General features: G+C 35.2%; 1 protein-coding gene across 1 annotated transcript in view; it reads right to left on the reverse strand.

Annotated features, from left to right (window-relative positions):
• LOC137252694 (uncharacterized) overlaps positions 1–15,310 on the reverse strand; it is a 286,535-nt gene that overhangs the window by 142,721 nt on the left and 128,504 nt on the right. The window contains exon 3 of the mRNA XM_067788741.1: positions 14,093–14,174. The gene's annotated coding sequence lies outside the window, so the exon portion shown is untranslated. The remainder of the gene's footprint in view (positions 1–14,092; positions 14,175–15,310) is intronic.

Here is a 15,310-nt window from a genome sequence, read left to right on the forward strand (position 1 = left end):
TTACCGTTCTCCATAAAAATACGTGCAGTCTACTCATAATGCATAAGCATGTGTTAAACTCATCTATATGAAAAACTGCTTATGTGTCGGACCTAATACTGATACTGTCCCAGTATCCATTGTACTACACGCCAATGAATTTGTATTGTATGAGTAATGGTATGAAAGGAGATGTTGTATGTACCCGCATTTTGTCTGCGTTGGATATGTGCGCATCCATATCATTACCAAAGAAATTCATACATACACATTAGGGGTGGGACTATTCGAATACAAATTATTCGAATAATAATTTATTTTATTCGCCAGGTATTCGTAATTCGAATAATATTTACTCGAACTTTTTATTCGTTTATTCGAATTCCCTTCCTTCCTTAATAAAAAAATAGTACTATTCGAATAGTGCTATTCGAATAATAAGGAAACGAATTCGAATAAACGAATAAAAAGTTGGAATAAATATTATTCGAATTGTTTGAAACGAATATTCGAATTCGTTTATTCGAATAACGTTTATTCGAATATAATTCGAAAATAATTGCAACACTAATACACATGTCTCATCGAGAAGCACAATGAGATAGACGTTATACAAGTTGTACCAATGAATATACTATGAGTACTAAGTACCTACTTCTTTCCGCTCTAAAATGATGTGTGCATTTATGAAAAGTTAAATGTTTGCGTTGAAACTATGAAAAACGTAACAAAAATTATGGGTTTAACCCGACATGTGTTGAAAAAATTATGTTTTTACATATCAATATGAAGAATATTTAGAACATACCATATAAAAATACTTGTTTGCTTATATAAATAAATAAAACTCTAAAATGGCACATTTATGCCCTTTATTTTGTTATAATAAACGGGTTTTACACGGGCAACTAGTGTACATTTTTATAATTCCTTATTAAGTCCGACACATAAGCAGTTTTTCATATATGTACGTAGATGAGTTTAACACATGCTTATGCATTATGAGTAGATTGCATGTAGTTTTATAGAGAATGATAGAATGAGCGACAATAGCGCCATCTGATATTGAAAAGTAGCCAACTCCCCAATTTTGTCCCAAGGAAATCATAAGAAGAAGAATTCGACATTTCCTTTGGCTAAGGGTGTTGGCACACTTTGCAAATGAAATTATTTTTCCCACTGGTTGGTAAATTTTCTAACATTTTTTACAATTAAAAACTGCAATATAACAATCGAATACGACACAAAACATGTTAGCAAGTATTTTTGTTGTAAAGGGAGAATGTTTACATCAGTGCTTCTCGAAATTTTGTATGTGAATGGACCAGGCGTAATAAACTTCAATTGCCAAGTCTGAAGTTCCTTCATATTTACAGACGCAACATCTTGGTTGATTGTGGCGATGTTATTGCAATGCATACGCTTGTGTTAAACGCATCTATATGAAAAATGTCATTGTGTCACCGCCTTAAAATTCACCAAAGTATACCTGCGATACAAGTAGTACTACTGAGTATACAAGTTGTACTACACACATGCGTTGACGCCATTTGTTGTAGTTGTGCTGCATAAGACGAGACTGTGCAAGTACTTGTATATTTTGCTACTCACAGCCTTTTGTACGCATACACATCAGTACTCATGCCAGTGAGTTGAATGAGCGCTTGTACAAAATTTGTGTGAATGTATTCTTGGCATATTTTTGTGCATTCATGCAGGGGTCTAGAAGCGACCTACACAAACTAAGATAAGATAAGGCATACAAGGTCGCTCATATCAACAAACAAATATATGTAAATAAATATAGTTAAGGATAAGACATTCACACACACACACACACATACATATGTATATAGCAAAATGGACCTCTGTAAATATTTATGTATACAACAACAAATTATAAGAAAAATAAGATAAGAAAAGTGTATATAAAGTAAGATATTTTTGTAAATAAATCAAAATTCTTTGAACTCTCAAACCAAGCAAACGTTATTTTAATACATTTGCTTCCCCCCACTAGTGGTAATGGGCATTTGTTTAACATTTGAGAACGCATTTAGCTAATCATTTAGAAATATTGTTTTGCTTCTTTAAAGTAATTTTTGGTTCCCCCACCAGCGGTAAGGGCCAAAAATTTACTTTTGATATTTGTCAAATTATGACTGCCTTATATTTGAGATCCTTACAAAATCTCAAAGTTGTTGTAACAACCGGAGTTCCCTAATGTATCTAACCTAACAATGGTTGTTACAGACACAGATTTGGGAGGTATTGAGGTAGGAAATTTTTCTGTTTTAATAGAACTCGGTGAAATATATACGGAGGCTTTTTGCCACATAGCAGAGGAAGGAATCCTCTTTATGAAGGGTGCAATAACACTCTCTTTAAATTATTAAAAAAAAAAAAAGAAAAAACAAAACAAAATATATAAATAAAAAGTGTTAAAGTTTAAAATAAAAATTGTTTTTATTTATCTAAAAAGGTTTATTCGAAAAAGTAAGTATTTACAGACAGGATTTATTTACAAAGAAGTTGATTATAAATTTTTGCATAAGTGTTCATAATTTTGTAGGCTTCCTCAGCCAGACGCTTCCTGCATGAATATAGTTGACATTTTCTAAATTTTATGGATGCTAATTTCATTGCACTGGCCTAAAATACTTTATGAAGATTTATTTATTCTTTCCGCAAGGATTGTTTACGTTTTCGCTTCACCTTCCTCTACTCCGGCAGCTTGCTTTAGCATATAGCTGGACCCAACGAACAGACACAAATTATAGCAGTCTATTATAATGGAATCAATACCCGCGGAATTATTTGTGGAGTTGGAAAGCAACGCATACGAAAATGGCCAGGCGAGAATGGAAAGGCAAGCACTGCGAGATTTGTGTAATCTATTTGAGATGAGTGACGAATTGTAAGAAATCGAAGGCCAATTTTAAAAAATTAAATCGTGATCTATCTCGAATAGTGTGGCCAACATTTAATGCTGATGTGGAGCAAAGCGTTTCTCACTTTTACAATACCATTTACTGTCTTTTTGAAAAATACGTACCTAAGCGGATTTGTGTACATTCCGATACAAGCCAAGTATGGTTCACTAAAGAGCTGAAAATTTTAAGAATAAAAAGTCTCGATCTTTCAAGTTGTTCAAAAAGACGGGTTTACATAACCATTACTTACAGTACTCGATTCTACGCTGCAAGTATTTTCAATTGAACAAAAAGTGTTACAAAGCTTATCTTTGTAAAATGAAAAGAAATATAACTTGCAACCCGAAGGCATTTTACGGATTCGTAAACTCTAAACGCAGGGTGAAAGGATTTCCATCATCCATGAAATTCCAAGATAATATTTCCAGCGATGATCAAGAGATCGCCGACTTCTTTGCGGAATTTTTCAAATCAAATTACTCTATTGAGACCAACGTTCCACCTAATGAATACCCATACCATATTGATTCATGTTATTCAATCAGAGCTCCATTTATATCTTCAGAAGATGTATTATCTTATTTAAAAACTTTAAAAGTATCATATTCATACGGCCCCGACAGGATCCCGACACACTTTCTTAAAAAATGTGCCGCAAACATTTATCAGCCGCTAACAGATTTATTTAATTTATCTTTAATTTATGGCGTTTTCCCAACAATATGGAAGGAATCTTTTCTTATTCCGCTTCATAAAAATGGAAGCAGGTCTTCAATAGAAAACTACCGGGGCATAGCAAAGTTATCCGCTATCCCAAAGTTATTTGAGGCTATTGTTATCCACCACCTAACATTCCCTATTTCCCCCATAATTGCAAGCTCGCAGCATGGGTTCTGTAAGGGCAAATCACCTATCACCAATTTACTAGAATTTACCACCCACGTTTCTAATGGATTTAGAAAAGGCCTTCACACTGATGTAATTTACACCGATTTCAGTAAAGCTTTCGACAAAGTATCACACCCATTACTTATTCATAAGCTCAGTCAACTCGGTTTTCAACCCCGTCTTATATGTTGGATTTCTTCGTATCTTGGTTATCGTACGCAAAAAGTAATCTTTAAAAATACACTTTCTGGGGTCATCAATGTTTCTTCTGGTGTTCCTCAGGGCAGCCATCTTGGTCCGATTCTGTTCTTGTTGTTCATAAACGATATATCTGGTACAATTAAATACTCAAAAATCTTGATGTACGCAGACGATGTAAAACTTTTCAAATCATGTGCCTCGGTTGAGGAACATTCCTTGCTTCAAATGGATTTAAATCACTTGGTTACCTGGTGCAATGTAAATTATATGCCGCTCAATCTCAAAAAATGTAAATTCATGTGTTTTTCTCGGAGAGTTTCGCCACCAGCTTCATATACAATTAACAACTATAGTCTAGAAACTGTAAATAATTTTATTGACTTGGGAGTCATGATGGATTCCAAACTTAGTTTCAATCTTCATATTAATGCTACAGTGAATAAAGGCAAAGGTGTTTTTGCATTTGTTAAACGGTGGTCAAAAGAATTTAACGACCCTTACATAACTAAAGCACTTTTTACAACATTAGTTAGGCCAATATTAGAATACGGCTCGATAATTTGGAATCCGCGTTATCAAGTCCATGCAGACAGTCTCGAATCAATACAAAAACAATTTTTACTATTTGCCTTAAGAAATTTCCAATGGGACTCTTTAACTAATCTTCCACCTTATACTAATCGATTAAAGCTTATCAATCTTCCAACTCTTGCTAGTCGAAGGGAAATGCTTGGTGTGATATTTATGACAAAACTTTTAAATGGATCAATTTCGAGCCCATTCCTTCTGAATGAAGTGAACTTTTGCGTTCCCTCTCGGACATCGAGACACTTCAAACCTCTTCTGCTGAAACAATGTAGAACGAATTTCGAACAAAATGAACCTTTTCGGCGTTTATGCCAAGATTATAACTCTCACTCAAACACATTTGATAGCTCGGACTCCCTTTTTTCTATAAAAAAAATTGTTCTCACCTCTCTAAATTAATGTATAATACGTTTGCTTCTGTTCTCTTTAAGTATTACGCTTGGCTGATGAAATTTCTTCTGTAGCTGAGCAGTCTCAGATCGTGACGCTTGACAAACCGCTGCCCATCAAAGACTCGGCAAAATAAAAAAAAAAAAAAAAAAAAGTGATTATATATATATATAAATCGATCGCGTGAACAGGATTAGCCTGGTTTCATTGGGCCACTTGAGGGCAGCGCGCTGCCACAACGTCCATTAAAAAAAAAAAAAAAAAAAAAAAAAAATTGAACTTAAAAGTGGTAAAGTTTAATGACTTATTTTCTTATTTAGGTTCAAAAAAAACTTTCGACTTAATAACGATGCTTTCAAGTATGTGTTAGATACTTTTGCGGGGCAAATACGTCCACGGACTTCGACATCGACATGTTGATTTTGACCTGGAAACATATAAAAAAGAATCATCATCAAGCTTTCTACGTTTCTTAACAAGTTTTACTTACTTTTTTGTTAAAATTATGTTATAAATTAATAAAAAAATAAAACTACTAATTTGCAACTTGGAAAAACGGAACTACGATCGAAATGCAGAATACGCAAGATCGAACGATTCGAAGTTGGATCGAAAGAGATTGGAACACAGAATACCAAATTTGGTAAATCGAAAAAATTCTAATCCAAGTCGAAATGTAGAATAGGGGTGATTGAAATGTCTATAAAAAACCTCTGGATTTTCAAGAATACCTCCTATTCTCTTTTCCTTTTCAACTAGTAATTTTTTAAAATTACCAATAGCCTCTAGAATGGTGTATACACTTTTTTTCGCACCATGTGACTCAGTCCTTTGATCGGGGTTAGTTGGTCTAAAAGATCCCCGCGGGGCTCTGCGTTGTTGTTCTTGTTGTTGTTTTTAATAATGATGGGTTCAACTCAGGAAAACTCAGATCTAAAAATTGAATTGTTACATTTATTTTTAAACGTAATGAAGTATTTGGAATATTGTATTCAAAACTAGTCTGTTTGCTATTTTCAAAATTTTTAAAGCTGCTTATATCTTGTTCTTGATTCATAAATTGATTATAGCAATAACTTCTTCCATAACTTAAATAAAACAGGTATATAAGTAGAATTTTTTTTAAATTAGTTAATTTCATATCGTTTTTTTTTAATTTTTTATTTTTATCTATACACGTGTGAGGCACATTATACAATGACCATATTAGATGTTTTTCTATAATTTTTCACATCTATTATTTATACATGTGGTCTTTTAAATGAAGTATCCCGGACTAGAATCTTTTCAATATCACCATTTCTTAGAATTCGTTCGGTTTCAATTTCACGATATTCAAAGCTCCTGATGCTCAACATTTTTTCCATGTATCTACTATCATAAGTACAACGAATTGGTATATCAAAATTATCTTACTCCAATTTAAAATGTCGATAAAATGCTTGTTTTGCCTCAATGATTCCTCCATTTACAGATTCCTTTTCAATGAGCTCTCTACGATAGTAAAAATTCTCATAGGCTTCCCTTCCATTGAAAAATCAATTTTAGACGATGGTGTAGTTGTTGTGGAGGGTTGAGCTGTTTCGGTAGGGGGTGAAGGTGGTTGTGTTGTACCTATGGATGGTGAAAATAATGGCGTCGTTGACAACACTTCAATTTCTTCTTCATCATTCGTTAAAAGAGGCCCACTTTGTTTTAGTAATAATAATGTAACGAATTTGGGGAATTCTGCTTATTTGCAACCTTCTGCTAACGTTCGAATCACTAAACTGTTGAATTCAATAATGCAAAATGACCTCGTAAAGTACGGGCCCCCTATACAAAATCCACTAATACATTTGATTAACTTGAATTAATGACGTCTCGTTCATGAATCATTTTTGATGGATTACATAAAAAAAAAAAAATGTTTGCCACATCAACTAAATGATTTTTGGAATAAAAGCTGACAATAAAATTAACACAAAATATTTGCTATTTATACTCTTTTATTGTAACGTAGAAATAAAATTCTCTTTTAACAGCCACATATTGTTTCAAATGATCTGTTCTAGTTAATTGGTAACATTTATATTTCTGACATTTAATATATTTCTGATAAATTTAATGATGAATATAAATTTTAATTATTCAATATAGAAAGTTCGGATATCAAAGAGTGGCTTTACTTGCTTTTTTCGCTGCAAAATTTTTATAATAATATCAAAATTTAACTGTCTTCCCAAAACGTGGCAAGTCCTGAAACTCGCTCTTTAGATGAACACGATCTATGAAAGTTTTTGATTCTTGAAAGGACGCTGAAGGAACGTTCTGTACTAACTACAGTGACAGGTATAGTGCAAAAGATGCGTAAAGCAACACGAATGTTGGGGAAAATCGTATACAGATTTTGAATTTAGCAATTCCAATGGTGACAGACCTTTATCGAAATTTGCTTCGTAAATGTGTTTCAAGTGAATTATTTCGCATTCTAGGCTTTGAGAAATGTCCGACTTGTATTTTTCGACAAATTTTGCTGCGCTCACCCGAACCATAGTTTCATCCATGTCTTCAAATTGCCACAAAAAGGAAACATATGGCTCAAATTTCTCCTAGCTGCAAATCGTTTAGTAATACCAGTGCTTACCGAATCAACGATCACCAGGAATGTATTGTTTTTAAAATCAGACTCTGAATCATCAGTAATCATCTAATTTGAATTATCTTTAGAGCGTCTTTTGGGCTTTCTCTTTCGCATGTCCGAAAAATTTGGCTAGATTTTCAATCGAATAGCAACTGTTTTACATTCGTTTAAAATTGTTTCCCATTGGTTCCTGATCAACTTCAAATCAGCTAATAAGGCATCTAGATGTCGGACCTCAACAACTATGGTGGCGTCTCTAGCTTGGAGGACCACGCCTCTTTCATTAAAGGTAGTCAGTGTTTTGAAACAAATTGAGGACAGCAAGATACATTCGAACTTGTTGATGTACTTGAGGATGCCGGTAACATCGCCGTATGCTTGCGCAGTCAAATTTGGCTTTTGGCTATGAAGAGAGCTCGGTACATTTTTTTTGAGGATGTCCCATCGTTGTGGAGTGCTGCTGAAAACAGTAAAACATTTTTGTACAACTCCGAAGAAAGTAATTGCAGCCGTACAACATTCTGCAGAATCAATACCACATAAATTGATACTGTGGGGTGCACAAGGCGAGTAATCAGCATTCGAGTTTTTGTCGAGAATATGACGTAGTGCTCCGTTGTAAGCACCTTTCATATTGGCGCCGTTATCGTGCCCTTGTCACGACAATCTTTTAATGGGATTTCATGTATGGCAAATTATATCAGCGATTTTCTGACCAGTTTTTTGGTTACAATTCCCGCAAGCCAAAAACCGTATTTGAATTGTAAAGTTTGTTGCTTTCGAATTGAAATGGAGTTAGCGCAAAATGAACGTAGTCAACGTGACTAGCATCAACGATAATAGTAAAATACCTTGCTTTCTTACCTTGATCCAAGACATGAACTAAAATCCCCCTTCTTATACTGACCAATATTACTATGGATGAAAATCGATTTTGAAAATCAGAAAGAGTTTCGAAATGGTCCATAAAATACACAAACGAATCCCAAAGCAATCCCGAAATGACCAGTTAGAATCTAAATATTATCAACATAATTATACCGCAGTGAACCCGAAAAAAATCCCGAAACAGTTCCGGTATGGATAGTAAAAAGTCTTCAAGTTGTCCTGAAAATGGCCAAAACACTTTCGGGAAATGACCGAGTACAACTTGACAACAGTCCCGAATATTCCCGAAATCTTAACGAAATAGTATCCCAAAATGTTCCTAAATAATCTCGACATAGTCTCGAAATAATTACAAAATAGTTCCGAAATAATCAAGAGATCATATTTATGCAAAAACTATTTGCAGTTATTCCCGAAATAGTCACGAACTTATCCCGATATGGCCCGTTATGATCCCGTAAGTTAGCTTTATATAGTCCCGAACTTACCATGAAAATGGTTTCTAATTATTCCATCCCAGACGCCGAAATGATTCCGAAAAAAGCCCAAAAGGCCTCGAAATGATCAGACCAGAAAGATCTCGCAAATAGTCCCTAAATCATTTAGACATAGTTATAGATTAGCGCTGAAGTAGGCCCAAAAAGCACACGATGATAGTTTTGAAAATATCCGAAATGACACCGAAAGTAATCCTGAAGATATTCAAAAATAGACCCTGAATTGATTTCGAAATATCCGCGAATCGATTGGGAATATAGTACCGAAATTATCCCATAATAGTTATCCCGAAATCAATGTCGAAAAAATAGTCCCAGAAATGTCTCGAAGAGATACAGAAAACAATGCCGAACCGGTTTCGAACACATTATGAAAAAAATAACGAAACGATTCTTAATTGATTCCAAATAATATCAAACTGATCAGAAAACTACCTTAAAATAGACAGGAATCTCGAATACATACCCGAAGTGGTCAGAGGTAAGAGATAGTTTCAAAATGATCCGAAAACAATTTCGAATTGATCCCAAAAGCAGCCCTGAAATTAAACCGAAATTAATATTGAAATTAACCCGAAAACAGTTCCAAAGCTTTATCAAAATTGTCCCGAAATAGTCTCGAAACAACCCCAAAGTAAGGAGATGGTACCAAAGTGATCCCTAAGTTGTTGCAAAGTAATCCCTAAAAAATTCTGAAGACAAAGCGAAGCGATAATGAAATAGGGAAACAATTCGAAAAAGTCCCAAAGTGATATCGCAACAATTACGAAATAATGTGTAAATAGAACCGAAACGAACCCGAAAACATTTTCGCAATTATATCGAGATGATCGCCAGAAGATCTCCAAATGATACGGAGTTAGTTTCCTGAAATAGCGTCAATACGGTATCAAAGTTTTGAGGAGATAATACGAAAATAATATCAAATTGATCCCAGGCTAGTCTTGAAACCAATCCCGAATTAATTCAGAGATAATCTCGAAATTATACCGAAAACTATTCCGAAATTATGTTCCCCAGATAATCCCAAGTAGGTTTCGTAATGAACTGGAAACAGTCACGAATCGATTCCGAAAAGGCCGTGAAAATAGTCCATGCCTGATCCCAAATCTATATATTACTTGATAGTGCCTTAGATGGTGGGCGGATCTGGATACCTGCTAGTATATATTTTTAATTTTACTGGCGATTAAGATATTTACGTAACTAAAGTAAAATATCACTATACTAAATTTAGTCAACAAATTTTTCATTTTTGTTTGAAGCAGTTTTTTGGAGCAAAGAGAAGGGAACCAAAAGTCATGAAGAAAAAAATGATAGAGCAGCTCTTAAGACGAGCTAAACGGATCTTTAACAAAGTGAAAAATATGCAAACTGGTTGAGAATTGAATAAGTCTCTAAAGAATTTGTAAGTAATGGAAATATGAAAAAAATATTATTGTGACTAAAATTTACAAATGTAACTGCGGCACAACAACTCAGCCGAATACAGGGAAGTCATGTATGGGTCAAGTCGTAATAGTTGGCAGTCTTTTTAATTAAAAGCAATGCAAATCAAAATATTCAGAAGCATGCTTTTTGTTGTTGTTGTATATATTTTTCTTGCCAAAAACAAAAGAAGTTGGGTAGAAAAAGAATTATTAATAGCAGTCTAAAGAGCAATTAAAAAGTCTCACTGCTTACTTAAACTTGTTTTCGTAACTTTTTTGTTAGTTCTTTACCCACTCTATTTTATAATAAAAGAAGCATCATAAAACCTTTTAAAAAGGAAAACGAAAAGAACATAAAATTCAATTTTGACACAAATTATCTAGTGCCAGACGTGGTATCGCATGTATTATTATTGTTGTTGTTACTTTACAAAAACGCTCATAAAATTTATGCATCAACGCTATTAGAAGTATGCAATTATTTTTCAGCTGAATGAGAGCGATAGTTGCTGCCAAGGGAGTTGTTATTGCACTTACTTACGGAACTCCAGCTACCTTCAAGTGTGCGCGAAAAATGGAACGAACGAGCAGCGTGTTGTGTAAATATGAAATTTCAAAGCTTGTGCATACCCAACAAAAATTTGTAAAGCATAATAATTGACAACGACGCATCTGTCGCTGCATCTGCAGTCATTTCTGCTACACGATAACTTACACCAATTGTCAACAACAAGAGTGATAGATGCTTATCCCAACTTCTCTCCCAACTCAAAGGAGGTCGTCGATAGAACTACTCTCTTGGCTGGAGCTTTTTCATCAATTCGAATAATGGTCGTCATTAAACCTTCTTGAATATATGTCGCTGGTATCGCAGACATGATCATTAATTTTTCATAAAACTTTACTCGAAATCTTCAATGGCCATCCCATCTTTTCCCGCAATGGTTACGATTTCCACCATAGCAGCATACAGCTAAGTCAAGATGGTGCGAGTGGCTTATATGATTGGGTATGATTTCCAAAATAGGGAAAGTTTGGTAAAAATAAGTTTTATAAAGGTTCAAGCAACAATGGAAAACCCAACCAGTTCGTTGACTTAGTGCTTTGGTATTTTATAGAACATGCTAGAAATAACTTTTTATGCGGTGTTAAGTAGACTCATTCCACAGGATCGTCCTCATTGTAAAATTGGCAGAGCACCCTCACATTCTGCAGGCGCGTACGTCTGATAATATTTTTCATAAGAGTGGCGGTTTTTTGCCAACTATTCGCCTTTAAGCGGCCGCCGTGGTGTTATGGTATCGTGTTCCGCCATTCACACCGAAGATCCTAGGTTCACGCCCCAGGAAAAGTAACATCAAGATTTTGGAAACAAATTTTTTTTTAATTAGAAGAAAAGTTTTCTAAGCGGGGTCTCCACTCGGCAGTGTTTGGCAAGCAGTGTGTATTTCTGCCATGAAAAGCTCTCAATGAATAATCAGCTGCCTTGCAGACGAACGCCTGTTGGAGTCAGCATAAAACATGTAGGTTCCGTCCCGCGAATATGCAGAAAAACTTAAAACGGAACACGACGCAGATTGGAAGAGAAGCTCGGCCTTAACATCTCTTCTGAGGTTGTCGCGCCTTACATTTATATAATATATTTTATTCGCCTTCAAGATTAAACAGCTCGGAGGATAGTCTGTTATTTCCAAGTGCATTGTTATTTTTCCACCAAGATATTGCCATTCTTATTGTTTGGTAGTTCTGGGCGAGTCATTTATTCTTTCCTCATGAATTTGGATTTAGGTTCCGTCATCTCCCTTGCTATTAGGCAATAAGTACAAACGTTCCTTCCGTAGTTTAAGCATACTCTGTACGTCGGTTACTAGGTCGCTATTATAACACTATGCGACAAAATCAACTTTTCTTCTGGGTATTGGACCAAACTAACTTTTTTGAGGAGATTGGGGCTTAAGTATAAAAATTACTACCTCCGTTTTTCGAAGTTCGCCTTCAAAAAATAGATATCGGCTTTCGAAGTTCGAAGCTCTACATTTCGAAATTTTATTTTTTTGTTAACGCCTTCAGCAAATTAAAAAAGTAAAAATGTGGTCGTGGTTCACTCTTTTCCGTTATTTGAAGGATTGAATTCTTTTTTTGAGAAATTTAGTATAACAGCAGTTATACGAGGTGAAAAGTCAGATAGTCCCATGATAGTGGCTACTACTCTCATGTCTGCACATACTCTGCACTGGAATTGCTCGTACTGTAATTTTACAAAAAAAAAAAAAAAAATTCAGCCATTCAAATGAAAGAGAGAGGCGGCCCACGACCACATTTTTACTTTTTTAATTTGCTGAACGCGTTAACAAAAAAAAAAAAAATAAATTTCGAAATGTAGAATTTCGAACTTTGAAAGCCGATATCTATTTTTTGGAGGCTAACTTCGAAAAACGGAGATAGTACTTTGTCTACATAAGCCTCAATCTCTACAAACAAGTGGGTTTCGTCCAATACCCAGCCAGCTGTTGCACAGTGTAATTACTGCATTATTAATTATCAGTCAGATTTTCTGGTAGAAGTTCCGAACATTTTTCATATCAGACAGTATTACACGTCCGCCGCTTGGCCGAAATTTTCTTTTTTCTAAGTAACCATCTCTATTTCTCCTTCTCGCCGAGCTACCATATACCGCGTATATAAGTAACCTTTAGTCAGCGTCCTTATCTTCCTAGGCGACGCGACATTTCTCATTGTGCCAGTTACTTTTACGTATTCGATGGAACTCTATAATATCCGCGTACGTAGTGAGTGGGAAATTTGGTAACGCTGATCCATTCCACCGTTAGGTCGAAAAGTGTTCTTAGTGAGCAGGTTTAAGAGTCAAGTGGACTAATTATAAGCTGTTTTTTCGCCTACAATCTCACGACTGTATTCGCTCACTTTTAACATTGCACAGAGACGTATGCGTGTTTTGGCCGACACATGGGTCGAGTCGATACATGGACTTCGTAAAGTGCGAGTACAAAGAGCACTGGAGCTACATATATCTGTCGTTGATCACAACGTCATCGATTTGGTTTTGTGTTCTTCGATTAGGAGACAACTAAGTAGCTTGCTGAATACTGGTACTACAGATGAATATACTTCGTGCCACGGCGAAGTCAATAAGCTTCAAATCATTGGAAGAGGCCATTCTTGGCCCAATTTGACTTTAAAGCTGGCAACCATGAAGTTGCCCACTCCGTTTCTCTGATGACAGAAGTTGCTCTCAAACCTTAGGTCTCAAAACGTTTGCCAAAGTTCTCTCATAGTCATATGGTTGAACGGATAGTAAGAGGCGCCTGGCTTCCACACACGTATAGCCACAGATGCTAAAGTTCACTCCCACGAAAAATATGAAATTTAGAAACATGTTCTAGTCATCATAGAATTAACAGCAGCAACAATTAGATGGCGCAGCTGAGCAAGCAGCTTATTATCAAATGCTTACAAGCACTTATGCCACTTTTTGTTGGGTTCTTATGAAAGATTGCGTGTAAATGTGATGTTATTCGGTTTTTTGTTTCGTATTTTGAATGATACTGCTATTTTTGATAACAGTAGCATTTCACTTAGTACTATACCCTTTGATAGAACGCTTGAGATGGATTTGCTATTAGTTAACGGTATGATTCAGCAACTTTTACTTACATTTTGAATTTAATTGGAATGCCCAGCTTTACTTGATTTGTGCTAGTAGTTCGTAAATGTAACTGTTACCGATTCAGTTATGCTGTAAAAAAGAAGTAAACGGAAATTAATACAAAAAATCGAAAAACTGATTTTAATAAATATAACCGCATGAAATATAAATTGTATTTAGGCCTCTAAAGGATGGGAAGAATCCTTTGGTCACGGTATGGGGAATCCAGAATGTAAGCGTAAGGTAAGTCTAAGCGTAAGCGTAGTCTTTGGAAGTGGAATGCTATATGGGGGAATATAGAATGTAACTGTAGGCGTAGTATGTAGTATTGGTATGTTGTATGGGACAATACAGAACGTTAGCGTAGAATAAGTGTAGGCTGTGGATGAGATTGTTAGGCTGTATGGGGAATACAGAATGTAAGCGTAAATGTAAAGACAAATACTGTGGCGTAGTAGGGAAACAATGTACTTGAGTCTTAACCGAAACTGGATGGTTTGTTATTAATCGGTTAACGGTTTTTTAGCGATCGGCGTGTTATCCATATTTTATTGAAGATTTATGAATTTGTTATTGGTGTGTTATCGACGGGGTACAGTCTCATATAGACTTCACGAATTGTTATCGAAATTTAATGAACTTTTCTTTCAACAACAAAAGTTGCGATTGAGCTTCGCATATATCATCGACTTAATATTGATTTTTATCGGAACGTTAACGATTTACTATCGAAAAATTTACGATTTTTTATCAAAAAGTTATCGATTTATTATCGTTATGATTTATAAAAAACTTATTTATACGCTATCAAAAAGTTAGAGATTTATTATCCATAGTTAATACTAAAGTTATCTATTTGTTATCCAAGTTTTACCAATTTGCTAGCGGAAATTGATCGATTTGTTAACGAGAAGCTACCGATTTGCCATTTTATATTTGATACCGAAAAATTATCGGCGTGTAATCGTAGGTTATGAAACATACACCGATTAAACTTCAATTAAAATTCGGCGGCCATGGTAATAGCGTGCTACGCCTACCACATCGAAGATCAAGGCAACAAGTGCCGGGAAAGGCAACAAAAATTAAGAAGGAAGGTTTTTCAATAAGAAGAACATTTTTTCAGAGCGGGGTCGCTCTCGGCATTAATTTGGCAAACACTTCGAGTGTATTTCTGCCGTGAAAAGCTTCGCAGTGAAAACTGATCTTCCTTTAAGACGCCGTCC

Source organism: Eurosta solidaginis, chromosome 5 (genome assembly GCF_040869045.1).
Source record: "Eurosta solidaginis isolate ZX-2024a chromosome 5, ASM4086904v1, whole genome shotgun sequence".
Lineage (NCBI taxonomy): Eukaryota > Metazoa > Arthropoda > Insecta > Diptera > Tephritidae > Eurosta > Eurosta solidaginis.